The sequence below is a fragment of the Rattus norvegicus genome, chromosome 19 (genome assembly GCF_036323735.1).
Source record: "Rattus norvegicus strain BN/NHsdMcwi chromosome 19, GRCr8, whole genome shotgun sequence".
NCBI classification, from domain to species: Eukaryota; Metazoa; Chordata; class Mammalia; order Rodentia; family Muridae; genus Rattus; species Rattus norvegicus.
In genome coordinates this window covers 65921055-65935760 of record NC_086037.1, presented here as the reverse complement: position 1 = coordinate 65935760, position 14706 = coordinate 65921055, and the positions used below count along the sequence as shown (strand labels likewise).

The 14706-nt window shown below is 52.4% G+C and overlaps 1 long non-coding RNA gene across 2 annotated transcripts; it reads left to right on the top strand.

Moving 5' to 3' along the window:
• The first annotated feature begins 486 nt into the window (after window positions 1-486).
• Window positions 487-8870, top strand: LOC120098548 (uncharacterized). Of its 2 annotated transcripts, none has more exons than XR_010060499.1 (5): window positions 487-956; window positions 1060-3822; window positions 3926-6889; window positions 6986-7120; window positions 8736-8870. It is a non-coding gene; the product is annotated as an uncharacterized LOC120098548 (long non-coding RNA). The 2 variants fall into 2 exon arrangements; XR_005496862.2 differs by having other exon boundaries at window positions 1060-3829.
• Window positions 8871-14706: the final 5836 nt, after the last annotated feature.

Here is a 14706-nt window from a genome sequence, read left to right as displayed (position 1 = left end):
TGTGGAAGTGTAAGCTGAATGAACCCTTTCTCCCCAACTTGATTCTCGATCATGGTCTTTTGTGCAGGAACACAGACCCTGACTAGAACAATGGTCATTTTTGGGTAAGCCTGGGCCGCCAGAGGGGAGTCCTTATGCCCTTCTCTTTCAGTAGCTGGCATGCTACCTCATGGGCTTCCAAGGCGGCTGTATCCCAAGCTGGGTCCTTATTCCTTGGGGACTGGTCTCCAGGCCGAGCTGGCCTCTGGCCATGTCATGCTACACTGCGCACGTGCTGGGAACTCAGACTCGGCCTTGTTTGCCTGGATTCTCTCCTTGAAGCAAGGACTCTCCTCTGAGAAATTTAGGGACCTTCCAGCTCCCTTTGTAACGAGAGGCATCTGCCTGGAAACTGTTTACCTCTGATTCTGCCTCGGGATGCTCTGGAATCTCCGTTTCCATGGAAACACAGGTTGCTGGGAAGGGGTCCTCTGGTGGTGACTTGCCTGCAGGTCACAGTTCACAGGGATGGCTTCTGCCTGAATAGGTCCTCACTGGGGCGGGATGGGGGTTCCCCAGGTACCTGACACGGGAACTTCAGGGACAACCGGGGTTAGATACCACCTTCCACAGGCTGGGCTGTGGCCCCGGTGAACCAATTCACAGATTTGGGATCCGCTCTGCTCACCCACAGGAGTGGTGTACACCAATGGGGACATACTTTGTCAGCATCTGGGCGTATCTAAGTTCTCTGAGTGTCTGGAGCGGAGATATTTAAACTTCTTAAACTAGAAGGGAGTGGCAGGGATCTTTGGGGTGACGGAGAGCTCTGAAATCCCCCATTCCTTTGTTTTCTAGGCACGTCATCCATTAGAGATGTTCTGAGTATACTTTTCCATCTTTCCAGCTAGCCCAAAAGAAAACAGATGTAAGGAACGAAGCCAGCCGCCCTGGATGGGTTCCTCCCTGGCCTCAGGGTATGCTTTTCTGTAGGGCAGGAAAGGGGTGAGATCTAGTGCCCTGAACATCTGAGGATGCCAGGAATGGGTTGGAAACCTCTGCCTGCTCCTCACCACACAGATGAGGGGTCCTCCAGGATCCTACTTCCAACACCAAGGATGCCAGCCCCCTCCAGATCCAGTTACCTGAGGTCATCGCAGCTTTGGCTAAGTCCCCAGATGACTGTCCACATCTATGCTGGAAAGCATTCTCCTCAGCACATGACCCAGCTATCAGCTGAGGGTCTGGGTTGGCTCTGCCCTGACTCCATAGCGGCTTGAGTGCAGAAGGACCCAGCCAAGCTGCTTTGTGGTCTCACTTTGCCGATGGCTATTAGGAGAGTTACAGTAATCACATCTTCCAACATGGTGGCCGTGGCCCGTGCTGCCTGCAATGCTGTGAGTCACTGGCCCAGCTGGGCTGGCCGCCACTGCCAGTGACCCACAGAACTTGTTTGGAGAGAGGAACTGGATTAACGTGTAAGACTGCCACTGAGCTGGTGAAGCTGGTAGTTCCCAGGCGGCCCACCCACCGCCCCCTCCCAGAAGACTTCAAGCAGGTCCACTTCACACTGTGCCTGACCGTAAGAGCAGCGAGGATTAGGGACGGCACAAGAACCCCTCTCCACTCCTGTAGACAAGAGCCAGAGAAACAGGAGCCGTGGGCTCAACTTGTCCTGTCCATTTAGTGCTGACCGCTGCTCATGCCTCCCAGGAACACACGGGTATCATTTAGATGAATGTGAGGATTGCACTCATGACAGAAGTTCTCTAAGTCACCTGTAGGGTCTACATGCATCGGACCTGGGCTCTGTCTCCTGCTAGGGGTGCCTATCTAAGGGGTGGGGTCAAGACACTAAGTGGAAAAGCAACAGTAATAATATACTGGGCAGGTAGGGAGGCCAAAAGTTGCCTGGGACAAAGTGTCTTGAAGGCTGGTTGAGAGGGAGAGAGCATCAAGTGGGGCCTGAGGCTACACACATGCACATGTGTGTGTGTACATGTATGAACAGGCATGTGTGTTGAGTACGCACATGTGTGTGTGCTGGAACCTAAACCCTGGAGCTCCATGCACACTGGGCAGACACTCTGTCCATCGACCCACACCCAGGCACCTTGGCCAGTGAGCAGCATGCACAAGTGTCCCCAGCAGCCTGGTGTGCAAGAGAGCCCTGCCTGGCTTGTGTGAACTGTCACCAACTTCTGCTGCTAGCTGACAAGGAAAATGGAAAGGCAAGTCACACTAGCTCCTTAAAGCCTTGCTTGTGTGGGTTGGCAGGCCCTGGAAGGGCTCATGGACTAACACAGAAGTAGAGGAAGCCATTCCTCCGGGGTGCTTTCCCTTTGAGCCTCCAAGGCAGTTACAAAAGTCGTGGTAGAAGGGATGAGCCAGTTTCTATGACCACTGAGGAGTGAGGTGTAGAGCTGTCAACCAAGAGTTAAGGCTGCCCCCTTCCTGCCCTGATGGCTGGGGCGGGGGCTGAGGAATGGTGGTAGAAACAGTTGTGAGGGGCAGATGAAGGTAGCAGAGCTGTCTCAGTCACATCTTGTGCTAACTAGTGTTTTAGCTCCAGTCCACAGGGGAAACTGAGTCTCAGCAAGTGTGGGAATCACTTGGCTGTTTCTTTCCTGGAGGCCCTGACAAGTGACTCAGGTTAGGAGCACTTGCTATTCTTGCAGAAGGCCCAGGCTCGATTCCTAGAATCCACACGGTGGCTCACAACTGTCTGTAGCTCTAGTTCTAGGGGATCTGACACACTCTTCTGGCCTCCGTGGGCACCAGGCATGCCTGCAATACAAGGGCATATACTCAAGAACACACACACACACACACACACACACTCACACACACATGCACACACAGACATACACACACAGACACATACAGACACACAGACACACTCACACACACATACACATGCACACACACAGACACATGCAGACACACACAGACAGACACACAGACATGCACACAGATACACACATTCACATACATGCTCACACACATATGCATATACAGACATATACACTCACACACACATACATATGCACACACACAGACACATGCACACACAGACACATGCAGACACACATACTCTCACACACATGCATGCACACACACAGACACACACTTACATACACACTCACACACATACGCAGACATGCACAACTGACACACATACTGACACACACATATACATGCACACACACAGACACAACACTCACACATATGCACACAGACATACACACACACTCACACACATATACACTTATGAATGCACACACTCATTCACACATACACTCATACACACATATACACATGCACACACAGACATACACAGGCATACACACACACGCACACACACATATGCATGCACACACACAGACACACAGACACACACACACACACACACACACACACACACACACCTATCCTCCTATCCTCATCCTCCTTTGAGGCCCTTGAAGAGCAGTTCTCACTCGGCACACAGCTCTGTTCATCTGAGGGGCTCAGTCCAAAGCAGACAGGAGTGGGGCTTGATGTCCCAGGGATAGTATTCAGAGTGGCACCTGCTGTGTCAAAAGAATGGCTTCCATGTAGGCTCTGGTGATAGGCTGGAATGCGTGTGTACCCAGCGGCCTTCTCCTTTTTCCATATTTAGTCTCCCCCGCCCCTCTCATGGCAAATTGTGTAAGTGGTTTTGATTTATGCCTCCTTCGCCTTTCCTACTAGGAAGCTCTGAGGTGATTTATGGACTCTCGGGAATTGCATGCAGCTTAAGTCAGGAACGCGTGTCTGAATTCATCCTCCTTATATCTGGTACCAGCAGAGGACAGGGTACAGGTGACCGGTAAACAAGTACCCCTAAGGTCACGGGGTAACAGGGCTCTGCTCAGTGTGTGGCCGGGTTTGCTTCCTCTCATGGCTTTTCTGCTTTATCATTCAGGTAGCAGCCAGTGGATTGTACAGGAAACGGGGTACGAAGTACGGCTTCCATACAGGTTAGCTTCTCTTTTGTAAAACACGGTTCAGAGTTCAGGAAAGCACGGAGACTCAAACACGATTTTAGCTCCACCCTCATCACCCTCGGCCCTCAGGGCTCGAAATGGCTGCCGGAGTTCTGACCGTGGTATTTACAGTCCAGACACTTGGAGGAAGTACTCGCGTGTTTCTGTGAAGAGGTTTTCTGGATGCCCCGCCTGACACTGTTCCTCCCGCTGTTAGGGGCCAACCCTAGCTGCAAAGGAGGCTGGGAAGCCAGAGCGTCCTAGGATAACCATGGAGACCCAGGTCCCTAAGGCGCCAGCTACCCAGCAACTCTCAATCCAAGCTCTTGGGGTCTATCACCCAAAGATGGTAGATGTGGGGGAGCCGGAAATGGCTTTTGACACCAGTGCTCTCACCTCATTGGCCGATACTGGTCACATGGCCGCCTTGCTGCTCCCGGTGGGAACTGGGTTCTGTGTTCACTCAAGGAGATGGGGGGTCTCCGGCAATGATCCTGCTGCAGAGTTCCCCTGTGGGACTCTAGCCAGGAACCGGAGGAGAAGCAGGGTTAGGGGCTCAGCCATGGTGCCAGGGGCTTCACTGAGCAGTGCCCCAGACCACTGTCCTCCTGGGAGGCGGGGCGATGCAATGTGAAGTCTGTTACCAGAAATGGGTTGAGCTGCCAGGCAGCGCTGCCTGCAGGGCACAATTAGAGGAGTTCCCAGACAGGGGCTGGAAGGCCTGCTCCCCTTCATGACCTGAATGGGTCATTTGTGGCTCAAATGACAATAATTAGGACCATTTAGCAAAGAGGAGGTGAAAGGTCACGCCGTGGGGCCGCCCTTCTCTTGTTACCTCCAGTGAGGGGTGACTGCCTCCGAGACTCACAGACCCAGGCCGCCCGGGCTGTGACAGACCAAGAGGCTGGCTACCTCCATCAGCGGCTGATGGTGTCCCCAGGGCCGTCAGAGCAGGCATGGGCTCCAGGCCGTGATGTCACAAGCAGGATCCAAGTCCCAGTCACCCCACAGGACTGTTGCTCAGCGAGAGGACAGAATGTGCAGCTATTTGACTGGGCACAAGGGCTGGCCCCACGTCCAGCCTACCGGGCCTCAGCTTGACTCTTCCTGTTTTCCTTGAAAACTTGATGTTGCTCCTTCGCAGGGCCATTCCTAGTATGAAGTGCCCAGGGCTCTGGAGTGTGAGAGTGGAGAAAGGCCGGTGCAGCGCCAGGAGCATGCTGGGGACATGGCTGGTACTCATGACCTGGCAGCAGACGGATGCTGTACAGTGATGCCCGGAGCATTAGACATGTGCGGCTGGGAGCCCACGACCCACCGTCCCCTCTGTCTCGGCCCCTCCTAAGGAGGAGGCTAAGTTCTCAGGGCCACGCCTCCTGCCCCTTGCTTCCCAGTAATTAGGATGTCAGAGAAGGTTTGCTGGAGACCAATGGGAGAATCTTTAATTAAATACCCTGGGGGAGGGGGAGGCCTCTGCTAAGGCCTGGGTATCTGAACAGCTGTGAAACTCGAGTGTCGAAAACCCAGATACCCAGATCACAAGAGATGGTATACGGAGGTGGGGCTGGGAATAGAGGAGTTTCAGGGGCGAGCCCAGAGTAGAGTCCATAGGTCTGTCTGTAAGAGTAGGGTGAAGGAAGGCCTTGAGTGGGCCTGCTGCTAGCTCATAGTCCAAGGCCCCCAGGCTATTCTCTGACACTACGCAAGGCCCAACCGGTACACAGGAAGTGCCACCTGCTCATGTCCTTCCAAGAGCAAAGTGACTTTGTCTTTAACAGCCATTCAGTCTTCTGTGATAGGTTATAGCCACAGGAAATGGATAGAATCTCAGGTCACTGAGCCAGGTCCTTGGGGACATAGCCTCTTTCCCTGCTAGCTGTTGGTCAGTGGGTCTTCCCTCTTGGATGTGAAATCACCCCAGTCAAGCTGGCACAGAGAGGTGTGCTGTCCTGCGGTGGCTGCTCTGAGACCTGTACACGAGACCACAGGCATCATCATCATCATCATCATCATCATCATCATCATCATCATCCCCCTGACGTTTCCTGAGAAAGCTGGAAATGGTGTTGTATGCCCCAGCGCGCAGGAGGCCAAGGCAGAAGGCTGTGTGTGAGTCCAAGGCCAGCCTCAAAATACATAGTGAGTTCCCTGACTCAAAAGAACACGTGTCAGGGGAGAAAGCTACACACTGACAAACACTGTGTTCAGACTCACTGTGCCTAAGACTCGGAAGCTCAATGCATCCCTCCCACGCTGTCTTGCCAGTTTACTGGTTCAAGTCCCATGCAGACTCCCTCACTTGGCTTCATACGCCTGTTGGTCTCACCAGGAGACTGGAGATCTAAATGGGCATCACCAGGCATGTCCCCTCTCTTTCCAGGCCTCAGTTTCCCTATCTGTGTAGTCTCGGGCTACACAACCCTGACATCGTGGGATTGATGGTAGATTTCAATGAGCCTCTTGATTTTACCTTAATGGCTCTGTACTGGCTGGTTTGGTGTGTCAACTTGACACAGGCTGAAGTTATCACAGAAAGGAGCCTCCCTTGAGCAAATGTCTCCATGAGACCCAGCTGTAAGGCATTTTCTCAACTAGTGATCAAGGGAGGAGGACCCATTGTGAGTGGTGCTGTCCCTGGGCTGAATTCCTGGGTTCTATAAGAGAGCAAGCTGAGCAAGCCAGAGGAAGCAAGCCAGTAAGTAACATCCCTCCATGGCCTCTGCATCAGCTCCTGCTTCCTGACCTGCATGAGTTCCTGTCCTGACTCTCTTTGGTGATGAACAGCAATGTGGAAGTGTAAGCTGAATAAACCCTTTCCTCCCCAACTTGCTTCTTGGTCACGATGTTTGTGCAGGAATAGAAACCCTGACTAAGACAGGCTCTGAAGCCTTCCGGGGACAGAGGTAGGTCCTCCTGGGGTTGATCTGGCCCTGGGGAGACCCCTACCTCAACTCTGTCATGTAATGTTCAATCTCCTTTTTCCTTGTTGCCACTCACAGGTGACAGCAGCTGGTGGTGAGCAGGGGACCGCACTCCCAGGTGCTCGGGACACGTGGTCCAGAATGGAGGAAATGTCCCAATTTGTATCCTGTTTGGCCTCACAACAGCCAGGAGATGAGAGACAGAGTCACCAGGTCAGGATACCTCAGAAGCTCGGAAGCCTCTGCACCTGCATTTAATGGGGAGCCTGTGTGTGTGTGAGGGTGGGTGGGTGGGGGGGACCCTAGACAAGTCTCTGGCAGAGACTTCTGGAGGCTTCTGCAGGTGACTGGTGTCTGGCTAGAGAACTGCTCTGTTTATCTGCCTCTGTTGGGAGGGCGGAAGGAAGAGCCCTGATGTGTTTGTTTGTGGAGAAGGTCACTGGGCCCCTCAAAAACTACCCAGACCCTGGGAGCTCCCGGGACCAGCCTGGTCCCTAGAGAGGAATTCTTTTTGTTTTATTGTGTTATTTAAGGCCCAAGTGTTGAAGTCACCAAAATATATAGCCCAGGAGAATGCAAACACCCTGCAGATGATTGAGCAGTGGGGATCAAACAATCCCCACACCACAGGCACCACGGAACTCCCAATTCCACCCCAGCCAGTGTTCAGCCACCCTGTTGGGATGCTGGGTCAGCTCTTAGCTGGCAGTCAAATCAGCTTCTTGTTTCTAAGGCTCGCCTTTGATTCCTTCCGGAACCAGGGACTAAATCACTCTGAAATTGCCTGGGAACCCAGAGCGAGTGAAGCAGGATCTAAGAACTGAGGAGACAGGGCTTCCCCGAGCCAGGTCTGGAAGCCCACTTGGCTGGCTGGAGCAATGGGGAGAACCTGACTGGATAGACTTGGGGACAGCTCCTCCCAGTTTACAAAGAAACTGAGGCATGGGGAAGCTATGGGGCCCATGAGGCTGGATCCTAGACCCTCTCTTAGCCTGGGAGCTCCGCCATCTTTGGAGAAGACATGGCTTTCCCTTCTTTGTGGAGACACACTGGCATAATGTCAACCTGTAATGTCAACCACATGCTGTGCTATTGTTTGGAGTCTATGTTCCCTGGGAAGGAGACAGCAGGGCAGCAAGGCAGGACAGTCCTCACCATGGAGCACCCTCTTCCAATGACAACAGCTCCCTTCATTGCTTTGGTTTTGGTTTTTACACTGAGACAGGGGCTCGAGCTGTTGTACAATCCCGAACACCAGAGTTCCATCCCCCAGGCCCACACTGGAAGGAAAGAATTCATTCCCAAAAGTTGCTGGTATGGTATGGTGATGGATGCCTTTAAGCCCAGTATTCAGGAGGCAGAGGCAGGTGGGTCTCTGTGAGTTCGAGGCTAGCCTGGGCTACATAGTAAGATCCAGTCTCAGAAAAAGAAAGTCGTTCCCGTCCTCCAGCGCTGCACTGCAGCAGTGCTCACTTGCCCACCCACAAACACACACATACACAAAACAACAATGAAATCATAAAATGTAGCCAGTGATATGGTCCACGTCCACGCATAAATTGATTTTACTCCTTGTGAACTGTGTGAGGCCAGATTCTTGCACGTGTCCTTGGGGACCTGGAGTCTTGCTAGCACCTATGTGGCTGCTTTAAGGACAGGGGAGGTGGGCATGCACTGAGCTGGGGTGAGCAAGCCACAGCTCTCCATCCGTGGGTCAGAGCTATTTCTTCTTCCTGGAGATGTAGACTGTGCTTCCATCCCAGAGGCCTTGGGAGGCGCTGCAGCTGGAGCCCACCACAGCTCAGATTTAGCACTAATCTGATTTCAGATCCCACAGTGGAGATTGTGCTGCGATTTTGGCTTCGGAGCCTAATTAAGTCAGTTCCGCCACTATTGGGTTTGAAAGTAAAACACAACTTGATAATGAAGAAGGAAACCGCAGATGCAAAGGTGTTGCCATGGGAACGTGGGGACGGGGAGGGGGGGGGTGGATAAGTGGGAAGTGAAACCAGAGGGGGAGGGGCACCCCAGAATCAGATCGAACCAGTATCTGTGTGAATGGAAGTGGCCCCCCCTCACGTGTGGCTCTCTTTGGAAAGAAATATCATAAAGTGGATGCGGTGGCTCACACCTGTAGAGCCAGCATGAGGGAGGCTGAGGCAGGAGGATTGCTGGGAACTTTAATCCAGGCTGGGCTGCATAACAAAGCTGTGCAGAAGCTTTGAGGCCATGAGCAAGAAGGCAAGGAAGGAAAGGAGCAGAGATAGGAGGAGGGAGGGAGGAAAGGAAGGAAGGAAGGAAGGGAGGAAGGAGGAAGAAGGGGGAGGGAGGAAGGAGGGAGGAAGGAGGGAGAGAAGGGGAGGGAGGCATGGGAGAGAGGGGGAGGGAGGCAAGGGGGAGAGGAGGAGGGGGAGGGAGGCAAGGAAGGGAGGAAAGGGAGGAATGAGGGAGGGGAGGGGAGGAGGGGGAAAGGAAGGAGAGGGAGGGGATGGGGAAGCTGATCAGAATAGAGAAAGTAAGAAGGGTCAAACCACTCAGAATCTTCCAGAATCATCTCTGGCTGCCTCTTCCACTCGTTTCAACTAGCAGGACCATTTCCTGCTTGTCACCCTAAAAGAGTCCACTCACCCCGTGACATCAGAGTGCACCCTCAGATTGCACAACTGTACAAACCCACACCCACAAAGATTGATAACAGGGGTTCTGTGGGAGCTGGGCTCCAATCTTCCCCAAACATGAAGGCTGTAGCTTCCAACGTCAGATATCATACACTTTCCCCACCTTCCACTGCCTCCAAAGTTAAAAACCTTCAGAAAAAAAAAAAGCCAAAACTATCTCCTCAATAAAATAAAACATAAATAAAAAATTTGAGCCATGATCTGTATGAATGGACGCCTTTAACAAAGACTTCATAACAACAGTCTTTGTGTGCAAGCAAACAGAAGAGCAGGCAGCTGGCTCCTCATGGATAATTAGTTAGTCCAAGTCGCATACCAGACTGGCCTCATACTTGTGGCAATCGACCTGCCTCAGTCTCTTAAGTGCTGGGAGTACAGTCCTGAGCCACCACGAGCAGTCTAACTCGATAGTTAAATTTTTAATCTAGCCAGTGTTTATTGAGGATCTGTTGGGTGGTGGGTGCTGTCCTTGGAGTTGGGGACACTGCACAGATGAAGTCTTAGGTCATCTCCAGGGCCCTAGGGGACAGAGAGAGCAAGCAATAGGGAGAATGTCAGGACACCACCCACCAAACCCACAATGCACTGCAGAGGTAACTCGTGGACAGCCCCGTGAGGCATCAGCAGAGGCTGTGGGGACACAGGGACACCTGAGAGGAACAAGTGGATTCTTCCTGGTGACACTGCCCAACTACATCACCAGGCTGAGCAGTCATGAAACAGAAAGCTGGTGAGGTGACTCTCAGAGAGACACTACCTTCACTGTCCTGTTTAACTTGGTTCTGTCGTGACTGTCTATGCATCGTGATTCGCACTGGTGGGATCGGGAAAAGGGTGTTGGTGGGGGAGATATACACTCATGCTCAGGCTGTTTTGTCTCCATAAGCTTTTTATTTTACATTCCTGTGTATGCGCGTGCTGCGTGTGTGTGCATATGTGTGTGTGAGTGTGTATGTGAGCATGCGTGTGCATGCATGTGATTGCACGTGTACCTGTACATGTATGTGTGTGCACGTATGTGTGTGTGATATGCATGTATGAGTGTATATGTGAGTGTACACATATGTGTGAGTATGTATGTGTGAGTGTGCATGTGCGTGAGTGTGTGAGTATGCATACATGTGCATGTGTGTTCTTGTGTGTGTGCATGTGTGCACATGTGCATGCTTGTGTGAATGTGTATTCATGTATGTATGTGTGAGTGTGCATGTGTGACTATGCATGTGCAAGTGTACACATGGGTCTGCTGGCCTGTTCATGATGTGTAACGTGTGGAGGACAGTATTTGGTGCTGGTGTCTTTTTTTTTTTTTCGGAGCTGGGGACCGAACCCAGGGCCTTGCACTTGCTAGGCAAGCGCTCTACCACTGAGCTAAATCCCCAACCCTGGTGCTGGTGTCTTAACCCATTCAGCATTATTCTTGTCAGAGCCTCTTGATGAACTTGGAACTCACTGACTCAGCTAGACTGACCACCAAGCTCTCACAACATCCTGCCTCATCCTGGAGTACTGACATTACAGGCAGGTGCGGCCACGCCCAGCTTTATGTGGGCGCTGGGGATTGGCTCTCAGGTCCTCATGCTTGTGCAGCAAGCACTTTACTCACCGAGTCAACCCCCAGCCCTCTAATTGAAAAAAAATTAAACAGGGCTGAGGAGATGGCTCAGTATAAAATGCTTAGCGAGCAAGCACAAGGGCCTGATTTGGGTCCTTAACATCCATGGAAAAGGCTGGATAAGGTGATGTAGACTGTAATCCTAGTGTGCAGAGGCGGAGAAAGGCGGATCCAGCCGGCCTAGACCACTTGACAGATTTTACAGTTCCAGAGCAATGAGAGGACCTGTCTCAAAAGAAAGGAGCAGAACTCGAGGAATGACACCACACCTGAGACCTCTGTCCTACACACACTCACACACACACACACACACACACACACACATGCACACACATGCATGTACATGCATATGCACACACATTCACACTGGAACACACATGCACACACATGCATGTGTATGCCTATGCACACACATTCACACTCACACACACATGCACACACTCACACACATGCATATACACACACTCACATACATGCATATGCATACACATGCATATTCACACATGCACTCTCGCACACACACACACACACACACAGAGCAGCTCCTTCCTGTGGCTGCCATGCTGGGGTCGAGGAGCCCATGGGGTGGGCAATGGAACAGAAAGGCTCCAGACTTCTTCCTCTCTCGGGCTTGTGTGCCTCAGCCACAGCCTGCACGGGAGCAGCCAGTCATCCTGAGGGGATCTGCACATCACAGTCCCTCAGGGAAAAGCCTGAAATTGCCGCCTCCCCATCCCAAACCCAGCCCTGTTGCCCAAGGAAATTGTCTCCTTCGTGTGAATTCCAGAACATTCCCCGCCCAACTTTCATTTTTGAACAAGAAAACAAATTGATCCTCCAGCAAATTCAACCCATGTGGCCGAGTTCAGGGAACAAGCTTGGGCGCCACTCACCACGTGTGTGGCTGACAAAGGGACACAGAACTCACACTGGGTACCGGGTTTTCTCCTTGCTCAAAGATCTATGTCTTGTGTTTTACTTATTAAAGGGGTCCACCTGTGTGCTGCGGAGTGGTTCAGTCAGCAGAGGGCTTGCTTTGCAAACATGGGGATCTTCATTCAATCTCCAAGACTCGTATTAAAAAGCTACGTGCGGCAATTCATACTTGTAACCCTCCTGCTGAGCTTGCTGGCTGGCGGGATTAGCGGAATGAGTAAAGCCATTAGGAGACCCTGTCTCAAAAAAGCAAGCTGGATGGCCCCTGAGGAAGATACTCAAAATTGACCTCTGGCCTTCCATGGCAAGCTCGTGCACACATGCACATTCACACACACACACACACACACACTCACACCACACACCAAACACACACACACACCACACACACACACACCACACACACACACACACACACACACACACACACCTAGACATGCACACACACGTGCATGCGTGCGCACACACAGGAGTCATGGTCTGCACGCACTCTGCAATTGCTTTTGTTCACTTATTAATGCATGTGTGCACACCTGCATGGAGGCCAGAAGTTGATGTCAGATGTCACTGCATGACTCTCCTTGGTTGATTATTTGGACGCAGTGTTACTCATTGGACCTGGAGCTGACCGACTTTCTAATGTTGCTGCTGGAAAGTTCCTCCTGGTGTTGGGGTTGCGGGATTGTGCCACTGTACCTGGCCCTGATTGGGTGCTGGGGATCTGAACTCAGAACCTCATGTTTATGTAGCTAGCTCTGTACACTGAGCCACCCTCTTAGCTCCCTACTTTGGAGTCTCACAAGTTGCCCAGGCTGACCTTGAATGCTTTCTGTAGCACAGGCTGTCCTTGAATGCCCTCTGTAGCCCAGGCTGGCCTTGAATACCCTCTGTAGCCCAAGCTGGCCCTCCATCTTCTCGCTTCAGCTCCTGAATAATTTGACCATAGGCCCTCAGCCCTCAGCCTGGCTTCTGCCGTCTCTTCCTCTGCTCTTTTTCAGTTAACTCACTCAAGCGCAGCGATCCTACGTTCTACTCTGCTAGATTGTTTGGGGGCATCCAGTGAGCTAGAAAACTTCCACGTATCCATAAATCGGAGAAAGAGCCACAGAGAGGCGGAGAACAGACAGCCTAGCCTGGAGAGGGCTCCTCAGTGTTGGAGCCTCCTGTCACCAGAAAGCAAGCCATGTGGCCTTGATGGGTCTTTAACAGTTCTACACCGAAGACAGTGACAGGAAGCAAAGAGGAAACGGAGGCAGGGGGGATGTCCACGGGGCCACAAGCAGCTCAGCTAGATGAGGCAAGACACAGAAAGGAAGAGCCACAGGAATTCCTGAGGAGAGAGATCTGAATGGTGCATCAGCTTGGGCAGAGGGGCTGACGTCACGGGGGGAGGGGCTATCTAGATTTCCCTTGGGTTTGATGAAGCCTCCATTAGGGCTGAAGGCGGTCACTGTTGAGAACTGATGTGTCTGTGGGCAGGAAAGAGTGCATTATAGAGTGCTGGGGTCCGGGCTCTGACATCCCTTTCTTTTCTTGAAAAGAAAAGAGTAAGACAGACACTCTTGTAAAAAGAGTGAGACAGACATACAGATGAGAGAGAAGCCCAGAGAATCGAATGGGGGGAGGGGAATGGGGATGAGGAAGAGGAGGAGGAGGAAGAGGAGAAGGAGGAGGAGGAGGAGGGGGAGGAGGAGAGAAGGAGTACAGGCCAGGGAGAGGATGAAGGAGAGAGGGCAGGATGAGAACCCAGAAGAAGGAAAGACAGAGGGAGGAGGGCATGTGCTCACCTTCCTGGAATATTCCAGAAGTGGCTCCCTGACTCGCTCTGTGCTCAGCCCGGCTCTCGCTGCTCCTCCCACTCTCCAGATCCTCGATGGAGTCCTCCGCCCGCTCTGGGTCACTCGGGGCTGTGATGCTGGTTGTTCTGCGCCTCCGTGGTAAATGGATATTATTTCATTACGGGAACAAATTATTATTGCCGAGTGAGCAGAGGGCAAACGGAGCCCTGGGCTTATTAGAACCAAACTTCCTGAGGCTGATGGGCCCTCCCAGCAGCGCTGCCTGAACAAATCCGCTTTTAATTACGGAGCGTCGCTGGCTTAATGCACCATAGCTGTCGCGCCACATTTAGAGCACGTGTCTACTTAAGATATTTAATTTAAAGTGACTCCCTTAACTTCCCCACATTTTCCCATTGTGCTGGTGGTGATCTGCTGGTTTGTAAACTCACTCTCTCTCTCTCTCTCTCTCTCTCTCTCTCTCTCTCTCTCTCTCTCTCTCTTCCCCCCTCCCCCTCCCCTCCCCTCCCCCTCCCTCTGTCTCCCCGCCCCTCGCCCTGCACCAGGGTTTTCAGTTACTGATGATTGTGTGCATACTGGGGTCCTCTTTGCTGCCAGTCTCATGGTGCACAACGGCAAAAGTCCTTCACATGCTCAGAAGCCACCTCTGTGTGCCACAGGCTGCCCAGTTGCTGGGTGCCAAGCATGAGAAGGTTCTGGGAGCACCGACACCGACCCTCGTGGGGCTCCTGACAGCCAGGCACTGTTATGGCCCATGCCCTGGCCACCCAG